General features: G+C 41.3%; 3 long non-coding RNA genes across 3 annotated transcripts; all 3 read right to left on the bottom strand.

Annotated features, from left to right (window-relative positions):
• Positions 1-2,600: 2,600 nt before the first annotated feature.
• Positions 2,601-6,622, bottom strand: LOC308306845. The gene is made up of 3 exons (XR_013963175.1): positions 6,488-6,622; positions 5,395-5,490; positions 2,601-4,958 (listed from the first exon to the last, which is right to left on the bottom strand). It is a non-coding gene; the product is annotated as an uncharacterized lncRNA (long non-coding RNA).
• A 930-nt stretch (positions 6,623-7,552) lies between these two features.
• On the bottom strand, positions 7,553-13,345 carry LOC308306556. Its single transcript, XR_013963165.1, has 4 exons — positions 13,240-13,345; positions 12,779-12,882; positions 12,197-12,303; positions 7,553-7,899 (listed from the first exon to the last, which is right to left on the bottom strand). It is a non-coding gene; the product is annotated as an uncharacterized lncRNA (long non-coding RNA).
• Positions 13,346-14,743: 1,398 nt separating this feature from the next.
• Positions 14,744-15,759, bottom strand: LOC308306557. The gene is made up of 3 exons (XR_013963166.1): positions 15,642-15,759; positions 15,181-15,284; positions 14,744-14,823 (listed from the first exon to the last, which is right to left on the bottom strand). It is a non-coding gene; the product is annotated as an uncharacterized lncRNA (long non-coding RNA).
• Between the last annotated feature and the right edge of the window lie 1,046 nt (positions 15,760-16,805).

Raw genomic sequence — 16,805 nt, 5'->3', positions numbered from 1 at the left:
AATGACATTCCGTACACAGAACACATTGAAATGCACTTTTTTCAAAGCCTGTGCACTAAAAAGGTCTGTCATAGAAAGTGACCTCTCAAACATCAATAAATGTTTAAATGTATGAAGCAGTCAGGAGTCATATATAAGAGCCTTTTCAGCCATGTAAAAAGAAATACTACAACAAACACTACAGAACCATGTCAGCCTGCCCTCACTACTCTTTGCACAAAGAAGCTTCTGTGCCGCACACACAACACATTGAAATGCATACAGCACTTTCTCGAATTCAAAACCAGTAAGACTCCCTAATCGGGAGATAAGCGACCGTCAGGTCGCAGCGTGATTTTAGGCCAAAATGTGTAGGAGAAGTGTCCAAAAATGTGTTTGTAAAAATCGGCCTGATGGTGGCGCAATATGGGACAGATCCATTTTGATGACATGAGTGTAGACATACTGTGTAGCGATTTGCGTGATTTTAGGGCAAAATCTGTAGGAGTAGTGTCCAAAATGTGTTTTTAAAAATCGGCCTGAAGGTGGCGCTAAAGGGGACAGATCCATGTTGATGACATCAGTGTAGAGCAAGTGTGTACCGATTTGCGTGATTTTAGGGCAAGATTTGTAGGAGCAGTGTCCAAAAATGTGTTTGAAAAAATCGGCCTGATGGTGGCGCTATATGGGACAGATCCATGTTGATGAGATGAGTGTAGACATACTGTGTACCGATTTGCATGATTTTAGGGCAAAAATTGTAGGAGCAGTGTCCAAAAATTTGTTTTGCAAGAATCGGCCTCATGGTGGCACTAGACGAGGGCCATGTGAGAATTGATGGGTGGCATGGCATGGATCGGGGCAACGGTTGCGGAGATATGAGCAGGGCAAAAGTGTGACGTGTGACTTGTGACAGACGGACAGACAGACGGACAGACAGCCAGTGGAGGTTTTGATAGTGCGACCTGACGGTCGCAATCAAAGCCTATTCACTAAAAAGGTCTGGCACAGAAAAGTACATAGCGTACTGTGCAATTGATATACTTTTGTACTATAGCACAACACTGGACAGCTGGGAACATGTAATGAGTTTTGCTTAACGGTTATTGAAATCCGGTAGAACCAACCATCCAATAAATATTTTCAAAAATGGAATGTGTTCACACTGGACAAGGGCCATGTGAGAATTGATGGGTGGAGGTTGTAGTTTGGCAGGCAAGGAGTGTCCACAAGCTCACAGCGCAGCACAGAGTGCCACGCTGCGAGCTTGCAGATCTGCTATTTTTGAAAAGTCGTGAAAATGTGTGCAAATCTTTGAATATATGTATTTTTTAAGCGAACATTTGTAACTCAAATTTTGCTTCTGGGGGGTCCCTGGAACTAAATATTTTGAGATGCGGATCCGAACGCCCCCATAACCTAGTTAATTAATTAATTTAAAAATTAACGGGACCGTAATTTACTGAACGCATTATGATTTAAAAACATTATAGGATTACTGCATGTTTTTTTTTTTTCTCTCTCCTCCGCGCCATCAGCGCCCACACCTTAGGTGTGGTTGGCGAAAGGGCCTTTCTGTGTGGAGTTTGCATGTTCTCCTCATGCAGTAATCCTGTCTCTATACTGCCTCCCGCTGGCCAGCCGGGGCGCCTGCTGGAGGGGAAAGGATCTGGTTGGAATAACGTGTTAGTCAGGGAAAATTAGCAGAATACCTGTCAAATCTGGGAATAAATTCCTTACCAAACAATTTCTTCACCAATGTGTTCGTAAAGGTGTCTAGTAACATATCTAATAAAGATTGAAATTCAACATCCCTACACTGTAATCCCGAATTAGTAACCAATACTCAAAAGTTTTGAGGGAATCATTTACCTCAAAAATTTTGAGTTAATAAACTCAAAAGTCAGACGTATTCAGAACTTTAACTTTTTAGTTGCATGTACCATGTGTCAGTTATCAGAACTTTAAAAAATAGAGTTACTCGTACTTATACATTTCAGTTACATGTACCATGTGTCAGTTTTCAGAACTTTAAAAAATAGAGTTAATTGTACTTATATATTTCAGTTACATGTACCATGTGTCAGTTATCAGAACTTTAAAAAATAGAGTTACTTGTACTTATATATTTCAGTTACATGTACCATGTGTCAGTTATCAGAACTTTAAAAAATAGAGTTACTTGTACTTATATATTTCGCTTACATGTACCATGGATCAGTTATCAGAACTTTAAAAAATAGAATTACTTGTACTTATATATTTCAGTTACATGTACCATGTTTCAGTTATCAGAACTTTAAAAAATAGAGTTACTTGTAGTTGTATATTTCACTTACATGTACCATGTATCAGTACTCAGAACTTATAAATGAGTTACTTGTACTTCTTTATCAATTACCATGAAACAATTATATTAGAGCTTTTAATTATATCAACTCAAAAAGCAGAAATTCAACTTCCATGAAATGAATTTATTTAACATTTTTAACAGTGACATCATTTAAACAAGTCATTTTTTAAACTTTTTAAACACCAATGACCTCTTCCACACAAAAATAAAGTGACAAAACACTGAAACTGAAAAAGCAAATAAAGATACAATGTATAAAAGTTTCCAGTGCTTGGTAATACCCGAGGCATAGTGTATGCATTAAAATGCAACAATCAATTCTGTCCAAACACATGTAATGACCACAGCATAAAAGCTATAAAAACATGCCTTCAGGCCAGTTTATGTAAACGTGTGGTTAACTTTATAAAAACTATTTTACAAAAAGTGCAAAGTACAATGTACTTTTCTTTTAACGGTTACATTCACGAGCAGATTGTTATCAAACAACTGTCTGCATAAATCTACTACACAATTGAACAGAGCGTTGCAGTCTGCTTAACTGGTTGCTACCACTGTTTGTCGTGTGTCTCCGTGTCTGCCTCTGTCTGTCTGTCTGTCCGTCTCTGTGTCTGTCTATGTGTCTGTGTCTCTGTGTCTATGTGTCTCTGTGTCTGCCTCTGTCTGTCTGTCCGTCTCTGTGTCTGTCTATGTGTCTGTGTCCGTGTCTCTGTGTCTATGTGTCTCTGTGTCTGCCTCTGTCTGTCTGTCTGTCCGTCTGTCTCTGTGTCTGTCTATGTGTCCATGTCTCTGTGTCTATGTGTCTCTGTGTCTGTGTCTGCCTCTGTCTGTCTGTCCGTCTCTGTGTCTGTCTATGTGTCTGTGTCTATGTGTGTGTGTGTCTCTGTGTGTCTCTGTGTCTGCCTCTGTCTGTCTGTCCGTCTCTGTGTCTGTATGTGTCTGTGTCTCTGTGTGTGTGTGTGTCTCTGTGTGTCTCTGTGTCTGCCTCTGTCTGTCTGTCCGTCTCTGTGTCTGTCTATGTGTCTGTGTCTATGTGTGTGTGTCTCTGTGTGTCTGTGTCTGCCTCTGTCTGTCTGTCCGTCTCTGTGTCTGTCTATGTGTCTGTGTCTATGTGTGTGTGTCTCTGTGTGTCTGTGTCTGCCTCTGTCTGTCTGTCCGTCTCTGTGTCTGTCTATGTGTCTGTCTCTGTGTCTATGTGTGTGTGTCTCTGTGTGTCTCTGTGTCTGCCTCTGTCTGTCTGTCCGTCTCTGTGTCTGTCTATGTGTCTGTGTGTGTGTCTCTGTGTGTCTGTGTCTGCCTCTGTCTGTCTGTCCGTCTCTGTGTCTGTCTATGTGTGTGTGTCTCTGTGTGTGTCTGTCTGTGTCTTGGTCACAGCGCTGTTGCGCAAGTATACTACAGTTACACACACATGAGCACTAACCAGTGCAATGACAATCCTACACCTTGGCCATTGAGCAGTTGGAAATTAAGTTGCAATGATTAGCTTTCCCATCCATGGGATGGAAAAGAAAACCTTGCATGATCATCTGATGTCCTCTGAACTCTAGGGATATGCCCCACACAAGAAATAATCTACCAAGCATCTGAACCTTTTGTTCTGTTATTTTGTTTTTTATAGGTCTATGCTGAGTTTCAGCGGGTAACAAACCAGCTAGCTAAAGTGCAAAGTATCATGTACTTTTTTAACACGTTAAATACATCCATAACATTCATGAGCAAATTCCATCTCGTCATGAACAGATTGTAAACTTCAAACAACTGAAATGTAATCTTCAACAGTGCAACTAAAATTAATTCTCATTTAAATTGGTCATACAGTTTAATAACTGGACTAGTGCAGCAAACTTTAAGGCTGGTTTCCACAAATGTTTGGTAAACTCTTCATAAAAGTAACCAACATTACAAAACAGTGCATTTTCTTTTACACGGTTGATGAATACAGCCAAAAAAATAATTCTAAATTACAAACTACAACTGAAATGTACACTTTTAAATGCAAGTGAAATCAATAGTCACCAAATAGGTTCAAGTAAATAAAACAAACTCTGTGTACATGGGTATTGAACAATGTCCAACAAATTCACTCTCATCTTGTCCAACTTGGTCAGAGTGCAGAACTGTGGATACTGACCTCAAGGCCTGATGGAAGGCCCTCGACGTAAAAAAGAGAAAAAAAATACTGATAACGCTTTAGAAATGTTGCCCTTCCTTTTTTTTGGAGGAAACTATCAGCGTGAGATAGTTCAACCAGCTTTTCTGAGTTCCTAGCCATTAAGCAGTTTGTTGAACCTTCCTAAACAACTAAATCAGGATTCCTAAACAACTCATTCTTGAGGGACACAAGTTTGGGTGCCAGTTTGCCAGAATCTAATCCTAGCAAAACTTTCTGAATGAATTCAAAGGTGTTAGTCAGCTGTTTTGGATAATTCAGATGGAGCGCATACATCAGCCCAAACACAACCACAACGGCATCGCTAAATCTGGGAAGGGAGAGCACATCTTCACCTTCAATGATGACTGTGACTTCTCTCGGGTTGTAGTGTATAGCCCGCTTGACATTATCACCAACTGCCGCCGCCGTCAGGAGCACAACTCCGCCAAAGAGCCCTGGATCGTTGTCAATTTCCTGAAGGAATGAAGGAAATGTACATCACATACTAATCGCATCACTCTAGAGTTCAATAAGAGGTTTCTCAACCTTCGTAGTATTTAGTATTATGTCAGGAGAATGAACTGGGGACAGGATAAACAAGTGCAAATTAAAGTGATCGTCAAAGACAAATCAAAGTGATCGTAAAAGATAAAACAAAAATACACATTTGGAACTGTAATACTAGAGAATTGAACTCATGGTCTTTGTGGCGTTCTCTTCTGAGTGGATACAATTGGTATAATAGCAGATAGCAGATCGACAAGCTCACAGTGCTGCGTCACACTGTGAGCTTGTCAATCGGCTATTTTCAGTGAACGCTTTCCCCACAATAACAGAAAATACACTAGTATGGAGCCCTGAAGGACTCTTGTTAGAATATTAATACACAGGTGTCATAATGAGGACTCACCGTGCATGTTTTGAACATTGTTGAGGCATCCTCTCGCAGGAACAACGGAAGGGCATGGAGTACAGTTGTCCGCTTCGTGTAGATATCATGCACTTCCTATAAAGATTAAAAAAGTGCAAATATTTAGACATTTACTAATGAATTAGCTCGAATATGAGTCTTTAGGGACAATAGTCATTTATTTGCATCTTTTTATCCCATGACTTTGTAACCCATTTTTCCAATTGGTGCCAATTTTCCTAAACTGTAATCCTGGTCTCTGCTCTCCCTCTCCCAACCTGGGGAGGGCCCCGAACTGAGCTCATGCTTCCTTCAGTGCATGAGGAGTGAGCAGCCTGCTTCTTATCACCTGACAGGGGGAACATCCCCGGTTGGATGTAGTGCGTGGAAGGAACACATTATTTCAACTAGTTCCATTTCCCTCCATCAGGCGCCACGGCTGGCCAGGGGGAGGCATTATAGAAACCAGGATTACCTAGGACACTGTTTCTCAACCTGTGGGTTGAGACCCCCAGGGGGGGTCCCCAAATTATTTTCGGGGGTCCCCAGATGATTAACTTAATGTGCAACATTGTTTTCTCTCTCAACAGTAAACAAACCAACATAAAGTTTAAGTGTATCTACACATTTCTAAGGTGACAATTTAAGCATTCTTTAATACCTCTAAAATGACAAATTAAACATTGGCCAAATTGTCAAATATTAGAGGCAGAAATTGTGAAAATAGCCGATCTACATGCTCACAACGCCTTGCGCTGCGATGTGTTGTGAGCATGTAGATCTGCTATTTTCACAACTCTTAGTGATAGTCAGGGTGGGGGTCCCAAGTTAAAATGTGATTTTGGGGGTCGCAGCCTGAAAAGGTTGAGAACCACTGACCTAGGAGACAAGGGAGGACAGGCAAACTCCACACAAAAAGGCCCTTTCGCCAACCCCACCTAGGGTGTGGACTGTGGATGCGGAGGAGAGAACTCACCCCCAGCTTCTCAACCACCTTCTAGCTGTGAGGCGACAGCTCTTCCGACTACTGCGCCACCGTGCCCTTAATTTGAGTCATTACACTTCGTATATTATGCAGATAAATAATATCTACCTGTTCATCATGTAGCTTTAACATTCCATTCAAAGCATCTGCGACCGCTCCGGTTCTGGATGCCTTTTCCCGAAATATTGCCATCAAGCGGGGAGTGTGGCGATCCAATTCGGCGTAGAACTTGTTGGGCAGGTTCTGGTTCGTTACCTGCTGGAACTCAGCATAGACCTATAAAAAACAAAAGAACAGAACAATAGGTTCAGATGCTTGGTAGATTATTTCTTGTGTGGGTCATATCCCTAGAGTTCAGAGGACATTAGATGCGCATGCAAGGTTGCCTTTTCTGCTAATCATTGCAACTTAATTTCCAACTGCTCAATGGCTAAGGTGTAGGATTGTGATTGCACTGGTTAGCTATCATGTGTGAATGTGTGTGTAACTGTATGGGTGTAAAGCTGGGCATCGTTAAAATAAAGACGTTTGTGCTTACTGAACCTACCTCAGACTCCATCCTGAGAGCAGGCCACTTGTCCATGATCTGTCTCACCGGTGGGTGGGTGATCACGATACCCTGTCGCCGCAGGGCAAATGTGGTCTGCATCATCTTACTAATGAGGGGTAGGTTTCGCTCAGTCTTCTGCACTTCTTCAACTATGTTCTTCCTCACAAGCTCAAGACTTTCCTCATCCTGTCCTTGGGGAAAGTTGGGCAGATAGTTGAGTTCTGCACGCCTGGGTCTTTTGATGTTTGTGTGCGGAGATTGATTCTCAGGGTGGTTTCGACTTTTTTTCCCAGCATTTACAGCAACCTCCAGACAACCTGCCTTCTTCAGCTTGGTCCTGTAATTTCCCAACTTGTGTGTGATACTCGTAGTCCATCCACCCCAACCAGTGTCAGATCCTGCTTCTTTCAAACAGGGATGTTGTGTCACAAGTGCCTCTGCTACCTGCTCTCTCTGGCTCTGGCTTTCGTAAGCCTGGAAGCTAAACATGGTTTTTGCAAGGATTTCCAAGATGTCATGCTTTTGGTCCCTTCTCAAGTTCAGAAGCGCTCCAGTCTTTTCATATTCTGCATTTGCTTTTTGAAGAATCAGTTCAACATCAAAGGAAAACTTGGGAATTGGAAATGTTCCTGTTGGCCACCTCTGTACACGCTCTGGGGATGAGCCATCCGACAGTATTTCAGTAGATGCAGCAGAACTGGATCCAGCAGAACTGGAATCTCTTGAGAGTACAATGTGTACGACAGCTTTTTGTGGCAACTCCTCAATTTGAACTAGTTCAGTACGGTTTCCATCAAAATCTGGGTCTTCATATTCCAAGCTGAAGTCAAGGTCTAACTGTAGCTGTTCTTTTAGGATCCGAATCAGTGCATCTAGAGAGTCTGGCCGTGAGCTGAGCTTTAATTTCCGTACACGGTTTGGCTCGACAACACGTAGAAGCATCGGCTGAGGGTTTGTGGTTGCCATCACCCTAAAGAATAAGAGACATTTAAGAGGCTAAAGGAATACATTGCTATTTACAAGCATACACACATTCATGGGGCTTTTAAGCCGTGACATCATTTTGTAGTCAGACATCCACGCAGGTTTATTATCAATATCTGTCCCTCGCTATTTCAACAGATCCGAGACAAAAATAACAACTAAAGTATAATTCTACCACTTTCCTTTCAACAACAAAGAGAAGAAAAAAAAGATTGTAAATAGTAAAAAGATCGCTTTTTTGGGGGGGCAAAAGTTCTCCTCTGCCTACAAAATGATGTCAGCCCCTAATGTCTGTACAGATTCAGAGTGAACCTCTTAAGAACCACTTATCTGATCAACTTTACAGTCAACAATGCACTCTTGGCTTCTGACCAATACAACCAACAAATGTGAAATCGATCAGATGAGCATTTCACAAAATGCATGTGCCTGTCTAGAGCTGAGGGGATTAAAAAAAAAAGGACAGAGACACATACTAACAAATCATAAATTCCTGGTAACTGGTGTGTGTATGTATGTCACTGTGAAACCTGGAAGTCAGTGAATTCTACATTTGAAAACTTTAGTTACTAGTAGCTACAAAACATACAGTAACCACTTCAGCACTATATACATTTCGGCCATTTGAAAATAGCCGATAGCTTGTAGATCTGATTTATATCTGATTTATACATTTGACTTGAAATGGGACAGTGATAACATGTTATTATCCACCTTGGCTTGAATGGGACCTTCTGCATAAGTAGTATACTTTTACTTTTGGTGCTCATCGCTGCATTTGATGCCAATAGCTGCATTTGATGCCAATACTTTTGTACTTTTACTATAGCACATTTTGAATTCCAGACTTACTTGTAACACCATTTTTATATTGCAGTATTAATACGTTTACTTAAGTAAAACATCAGTATTGCCACAAGAATGTTACCATCAAGATTCAAGGTTGTACTTTATTGTTATAGATACAAGTACAACTTTTGTTAGGATTTCTTTAGACAATGAGCAGCATTGATTCAGACAATGCAGCAGCATAGATTCAACAAAATAAAAACACATTGGATAATTAATGCATATCAATATACACAATGTATTCTTCATGGTTTCACAGCATTATCATTATTAAAGAGCTCACTCTTCCTCACAAGTGCTTACATCACCATACACAAGTGCCACCAAGGCATACCAAATAACACAATACTACAAATTTATAGTCAAGCAAATTCAGTCAAAGATACAGCTTTTTTTGGTCAGGCAGATATTGTTACTGACAGTTTTTCTATTGCAAATTTACAGTCAAGCAAGTCAAAGATACAACAGCTTTTTTTGGTCAGGCAGATATTGTTACTGACAGTTTTTCTATTGCAAATTTACAGTCAAGCAAATTCAGTCAAAGATACAACAGCTTTTTTTGGTCAGGCAGATATTGTTACTGACAGTTTTTCTATTGCTGTTTTTCCCCTTTTCTTTCTGCACTAGTTGTCTTTAACATGAATGAACCTCTTTGGAGTCAACAGCAGCAAGCCATCAATGTTGTATGCTGAGAATGTGAGTGTGTCATTGAGATCTGATAGCACATAGACAGATTGACTTGACCATGAGGCTGACAGCTCATAGGAACGGAGATGCTCCAAATAATAGGTCTCAAAATCACAACAGAGGAAGGTTACATTTTGATTTACAAGGTAGATCTGTGCAATTTTGCTGAATTTAGACAGTCCCCCACTATGTCCAACAGACACAAACATTTCACTGGTATAGTCTATGCCATCGATGGTCACCTTCGGTGTACTGTAGACTGTGTCACTGGCTGTGTGTTGTCTAATGTGTGCCTGGGCTACCTCTGGAAGAGTTGAAACCAGTACAGAGTCAACTCTGGATGTTTGGACCTCAGGTCTGAAAAAGGATGCTGAACTAAGGTGAAACGCAATCATGTTTTGGTGTCTGGTTGCCATAGTCTTCAAAACGTTTTTAAAATTCATGGTGTCATGAACCACCTTCTTAAAAAAACGGTGTTTCCCTTCAAACCTCATAGTCCAAACATGCACTAGGGGACCAAAGCACCTAACTAGGGTGGGATAGTGCTCCAGATAGTGATGTTTAGGACGAAGCTTAAACTCTGGGAAGACCTCTTGCAGGGTCCGTCTGTGATCACTAATTTTGCTCTGTAAATATGCTAAGGCCTTGTCGGTAAATGACTGGCACAATGCCAATTCCACCACCTCTTTTAAATCCATCAAAACTGACCAGGCTCCATCACCTTCTGGTACTCTATTGCCTACAAATAATGGAAGTAGTCTGAGCAGGGTGGCATTTTCATGCCCATTGCCTCCTATTGTGCCTCGATTCATGAATGTTTTGGGAATTGGCTGAGGTCTGTCTACTTTATCAGTGTGCTGATATGGGAATGATGCAATCTTTTCATTCAAATACTCTAATGTAAAGTATTTCAGCTTGATCATCTCTTTAATGCAAAGAGAAAGCTCAACGGGTACTACACCTTCCAAAAGGTCATGGAGAATATCTGGTGGAAGACCCGTTATAGGATGAAAGTATTCAAGTGATTTGCGCAAAGCACAGTCACCTTTAACACCAAACTGGCTGCTCAGAACGTCACTTTGTGCAACATTTTGGACATGGAGGTCATGGGTGTCTTTGGTTCTCTCTATGAATTGTCCTTCTCTGACTTCATGTTTCTGAAACTCTTCATTTGTGGCCAAGCAGAATCTACAAACATACTCGCCAGAGAATGACTCCACAAAGCCACCCAATCCATGGGCTCCCAAATTGTCAGCAGAAACGCAAAGGATAGTGCCTTTTATATTCTGACCAACTGATTCTATGAAGACACCATCCTGCTCTAGAATACGAACATCGCGCAACAATGGAGCAAGTACAGCTTCGTAACCATACTCCTTGACGTCTTTCACTTTAACTAGCATGCCCAGTTGTATATTGTGTAATGTTGATCTGTATTTAGGGGGCACATTGGCAAGGACCCAGTAGATTGCACAAACTTTGTGAATTTTACGGGATGTGCCGAGAGGATTACACAGTTCCAGGTCGTCGGCATAGAGCTGAAGAGCCACGGTTAGATTTTCTGTAGAGAGCAACTCATTCTCTTTGAAATAAGAGCCATCCCGGTATGATACAAATTGACTAGATCCAGTGTCTGCTTCTCTGATCTTGCTGAGAATATCTGTGTTTTTAAACAACTCCTGAATCATTTGAAGGATTGGAACATACATAATCGTATGGCCAGGTTGCGCCAGCTGATATTCTACTGGTTTTACTAATGGATAGTTGCACTCAAAAAATCTTTTTCTGCGCTTGGCAGACGACAACTCTGCACCTGCAGATGTGGCACTAAAGAGAACATTAGAGTCCATGACTGCTTCGACAACTTCATCCAGAGCACAATCTGTAATATTGTGACCATATCGCTGCAAAACCTCATTGACAGCCTCCCTGACCAATGGCTTGGACAAAGAGAAGATGTCATTCAAGTGGTCCACTATTTCTTGGGTAGCTATGTTTGAGACATGAAGGATAGCCTGCATCTTTAGAAATAAAGAAGCTGCATTATGTTTGAGCTGATCTTTCAATCCATCTGTATTCCACTGAGCATCCTCTCTCTCTGTCTGGTGACCTGGAGATTGTTCACTAGTGTCCTCTTCACTAGCGACCTCTGAACTAGTGCCTGGTAGACTCTGCACATGTTCATCCCTGATGATGTAACTGCAAATATCTGAAGAAAGACCTGATTGGTGTTGTTTACTTTTATGACCATTGAAGGTACTGGTTACATTGGTACTGTAGTTACAGTCCTTGTATGGGCACTCCACTGTCTCGTGGTTTTTTAAATGCCTTCTCAAATGATAGAAGACCCCAGACTCAGAGAAAGGCTGCTCTAATGTGCACAGAGGACACTTGAATGACACTTGTGACACATGCTCCTGACTCTGATCTTTACTACTGCTAATTTCAGCATTGTGGTTGCGAGATAAATGCGCTCCAAGTGCACTAAGAGTCTTAAATGTGCACATACAATCCCTATACAGGCATGGCAGTGGACTGACTCCAGAAGACTGACTGTGCTGCAGCCTATAATGTGTGAATAATTGTGCTCGACCATTAAAGGGCACTGAACACAACTTGCACGTCCAAGTCATATGGGCACAGGTAGGGACCTAGGGGGGAAAAAAAAAGTTTCCGTGCTTAGCAAGGGGGGCGGGCTGCCTCCACATCGCCAAAATATACATACAGACAGTGTAGTAATTTGTTACCTGCTGCGTTTGGGTCTTGGGCCTATTGAAGTTCTTTCTGACTCTGGCTCAGCTGGTGCTGAATCTGCTGCAGTTGGTTTGAGTGTTTGAGTCAGCTGGGTCTGGACCTACAGAGTAAACACACAATATTAAAGCAGTAGGAAACATACAAGTAGGACAGCAACTAACCACCATTTTACTTATTAACCTGTTTATGATTTCAAATTATCAGTGTTGGTTGCATACACTCACCACACTTTGCTACAGACAAATGTTGACTGCCTTATCAAGATGGGTTCCCCCACTAACAAGCGTGACTTGCATTTAATTTTAGCCCCAGCAGCATAAATGGCAGTTAATATAAGCCTACCATTACACTACCATATGTACAATTTAGGTAGGGTAAGTGAAATCTTTGGTTTAAAACTTGTTTTGTTCAAAGGTTCAAACTTGATATTCTGACAGTAATCATAGCTATATTGTGTTTGTTCAGTGATGTTAGTACCTTGTCAAGTGGCGCTGTTCTTGGCTGGTGGATAAGGTGGAAGTTAAGGACTACTGTTACTGAATCCAAACCAGCTTTGTTTTCAGTGATGTTAGTACCTTGTCAAGTGGCGCTGTCAAGTGGCGCTGCTTGCTGTTCTATGCTGGCTGGAGCTGCTGCTTTGAGCCTGTGCCACCTCCAACGCCTGCTTGGACTTCGGAGCCTGGAGGGAAGTCAAGTCAAAAGCCACTGTTAAATATACCACTATGGAAAGAAAACCCAATGTTGTCTTTCATTCCGATTGATTGATTATTTTATTAGAAGTTTATAATGGGAAAAAGTACAGTTTCATTACAGCACAAATCACTGGTACAAGGTCAAATAAAAGGAGATCCTAGAAAGCTTTACGGCTTCTTTACACAGGACACTTTGTGCATCTCATATACATTAACATTGAAAGACAGACAGATATAACAGAGTACTTTGCATAGGATAACTAAGGCTGGCTGGTGGATAAGGTGGAAGTTAAGGACTACTGTTACTGAATCCAATCCAGCGTTGTTTTCAGTGATGTTAGTACCTTGTCAAGTGGCGCTGTCAAGTGGCGCTGCTTGCTGTTCTATGCTGGCTGGAGCTGCTGCTTTGATCCTGTGCCACCTCCAACGCCTGCTTGGACTTCAGAGCCTGGAGGGAAGTCAAGTCAAAAGCCATTGTTAAATATACCACTATGGAAAGAAAACCCAATGTTGTCTTTCATTCCGATTGATTGATTATTTTATTAGAAGTTTGTAATGGGAAAAAGTACAGTTTCATTACAGCACAAATCACTGGTACAAGGTCAAATAAAAGGAGATCCTAGAAAGCTTTACGGCTTCTTTACACAGGACACTTTGTGCATCTCATATACATTAACATTGAAAGACAGACAGATATAACAGAGTACTTTGCATAGGATAACTAAGGCTGGCTGGTGGATAAGGTGGAAGTTAAGGACTACTGTTACTGAATCCAATCCAGCGTTGTTTTCAGTGATGTTAGTACCTTGTCAAGTGGCGCTGTCAAGTGGCGCTGCTTGCTGTTCTATGCTGGCTGGAGCTGCTGCTTTGAGCCTGTGCCAACTCCAACGCCTGCTTGGACTTCGGAGCCTGGAGGGAAGTCAAGTCAAAAGCCACTGTTAAATATACCACTATGGAAAGAAAACCCAATGTTGTCTTTCATTCTGATTGATTGATTATTTTATTAGAAGTTTGTAATGGGAAAAGTACAGTTTCATTACAGCACAAATCACTGGTACAAGGTCAAATAAAAGGAGATCCTAGAAAGCTTTACGGCTTCTTTACACAGGACACTTTGTGCATCTCATATACATTAACATTGAAAGACAGACAGATATAACAGAGTACTTTGCATAGGATAACTAAGGCTGGCTGGTGGATAAGGTGGAAGTTAAGGACTACTGTTACTGAATCCAAACCAGCTTTGTTTTCAGTGATGTTAGTACCTTGTCAAGTGGCGCTGTTCTTGGCTGGTGGATAAGGTGGAAGTTAAGGACTACTGTTACTGAATCCAAACCAGCTTTGTTTTCAGTGATGTTAGTACCTTGTCAAGTGGCGCTGTCAAGTGGCGCTGCTTGCTGTTCTATGCTGGCTGGAGCTGCTGCTTTGAGCCTGTGCCACCTCCAACGCCTGCTTGGACTTCGGAGCCTGGAGGGAAGTCAAGTCAAAAGCCACTGTTAAATATACCACTATGGAAAGAAAACCCAATGTTGTCTTTCATTCCGATTGATTGATTATTTTATTAGAAGTTTGTAATGGGAAAAAGTACAGTTTCATTACAGCACAAATCACTGGTACAAGGTCAAATAAAAGGAGATCCTAGAAAGCTTTACGGCTTCTTTACACAGGACACTTTGTGCATCTCATATACATTAACATTGAAAGACAGACAGATATAACAGAGTACTTTGCATAGGATAACTAAGGCTGGCTGGTGGATAAGGTGGAAGTTAAGGACTACTGTTACTGAATCCAATCCAGCGTTGTTTTCAGTGATGTTAGTACCTTGTCAAGTGTTGCTGTCAAGTGGCGCTGCTTGCTGTTCTATGCTGGCTGGAGCTGCTGCTTTGATCCTGTGCCACCTCCAACGCCTGCTTGGACTTCAGAGCCTGGAGGGAAGTCAAGTCAAAAGCCACTGTTAAATATACCACTATGGAAAGAAAACCCAATGTTGTCTTTCATTCCGATTGATTGATTATTTTATTAGAAGTTTGTAATGGGAAAAAGTACAGTTTCATTACAGCACAAATCACTGGTACAAGGTCAAATAAAAGGAGATCCTAGAAAGCTTTACGGCTTCTTTACACAGGACACTTTGTGCATCTCATATACATTAACATTGAAAGACAGACAGATATAACAGAGTACTTTGCATAGGATAACTAAGGCTGGCTGGTGGATACGGTGGAAGTTAAGGACTACTGTTACTGAATCCAATCCAGCGTTGTTTTCAGTGATGTTAGTACCTTGTCAAGTGGCGCTGTCAAGTGGCGCTGCTTGCTGTTCTATGCTGGCTGGAGCTGCTGCTTTGATCCTGTGCCACCTCCAACGCCTGCTTGGACTTCGGAGCCTGGAGGGAAGTCAAGTCAAAAGCCACTGTTAAATATACCACTATGGAAAGAAAACCCAATGTTGTCTTTCATTCCGATTGATTGATTATTTTATTAGAAGTTTGTAATGGGAAAAAGTACAGTTTCATTACAGCACAAATCACTGGTACAAGGTCAAATAAAAGGAGATCCTAGAAAGCTTTACGGCTTCTTTACACAGGACACTTTGTGCATCTCATATACATTAACATTGAAAGACAGACAGATATAACAGAGTACTTTGCATAGGATAACTAAGGCTGGCTGGTGGATAAGGTGGAAGTTAAGGACTACTGTTACTGAATCCAATCCAGCGTTGTTTTCAGTGATGTTAGTACCTTGTCAAGTGGCGCTGTTCTATGCTTGCCCTGGAGCTGCTGCTTTGACTCTCCTGTTTCTTGGAGTCTCCTCCTGTGCTACCTCCAAGGCTCCAACGCCTGCTCTGACTTCTGGTCCTGGAAGGAAGTGAAGGGACAATCAAAAGCCAGTCCACTGTTAAACAATATACTACTTTGAATAATGGTCACCTAACACAAAATATTTTAGACAATGTGTTTGGATTTTTTTTTTTTTTTTCAGATCTTATTTTGTAACTCAGTAACTGTCAGGTTTTATTTTATTTATTACAACACTATGGCATATTCCATAGTACTAGTGGTTCTCAAATGTTTTATTTTTAAGGACCCCTTAACTGAGTGTAATGGAACCAAATGGACCTGCAGTCTATTTGGTTCCATTTGGACACTCAATTCAATTCAAAGGAGCTTTATTGGCATGAGAAAACATACGTTTACATTGCCAAAGCACACTCAGCGACAACGAGTAACAGACCTGTAAGGGTTCATTTGGTTCCAATTGTACACTCAATAGTTACAGTGTTATGTTCATTCAAGGCTAGCTCTGTTTTTCTGGTAATATTGTCTGCTCCTTTCCCATGTCTGGCAAAAAAGAAATTACAAAATATGTCCATCATAAGCCAACATGGTATTGACCCTTGTACACAACTAATATACAGTAATGAAATCAAACTGTAGGCCTACATAATTTTAAGCAAATAAAACATTCTGGCAGCAGGGCTACTCACCAAAAAGAATAGATCTACAAGAAAACAAAACATAATGGTCGGTACCATTGTGTATCACAATGAAGACTTGGAATTTAGGCGTGCCTTGGTGAAAATAACAAATACAGAAAATGGCGAGTTGTGTTGTGACACGATGTATGCTTGTAAATCTGTGCCATGGAGCATAATAAATCTGTCTTCCTTCATTTAAGACAAATGATGAACGTTTCAACACAATGTGTGATGTTAGTACCTTGTCAAGTGGCGCCGTTCTATGCTTGCCCTGGAGCTGCTGCTTTGACTCTCCTGTTTCTTGGAGTCTCCTCCTGTGCTACCTCCAAGGCTCCAACGCCTGCTCTGACTTCTGGTCCTGGAAGGAAGTGAAGGCACAATCAAAAGCCAGTCCACTGTTAAACAATATACTACTTTGAATAATGGT

This window comes from Nannobrachium achirus, assembly GCF_963921795.1.
Source record: "Nannobrachium achirus genome assembly, chromosome: 21".
Taxonomy (NCBI): Eukaryota; Metazoa; Chordata; class Actinopteri; order Myctophiformes; family Myctophidae; genus Nannobrachium; species Nannobrachium achirus.
This window is presented reverse-complemented; position numbering and strand designations above follow the sequence as displayed.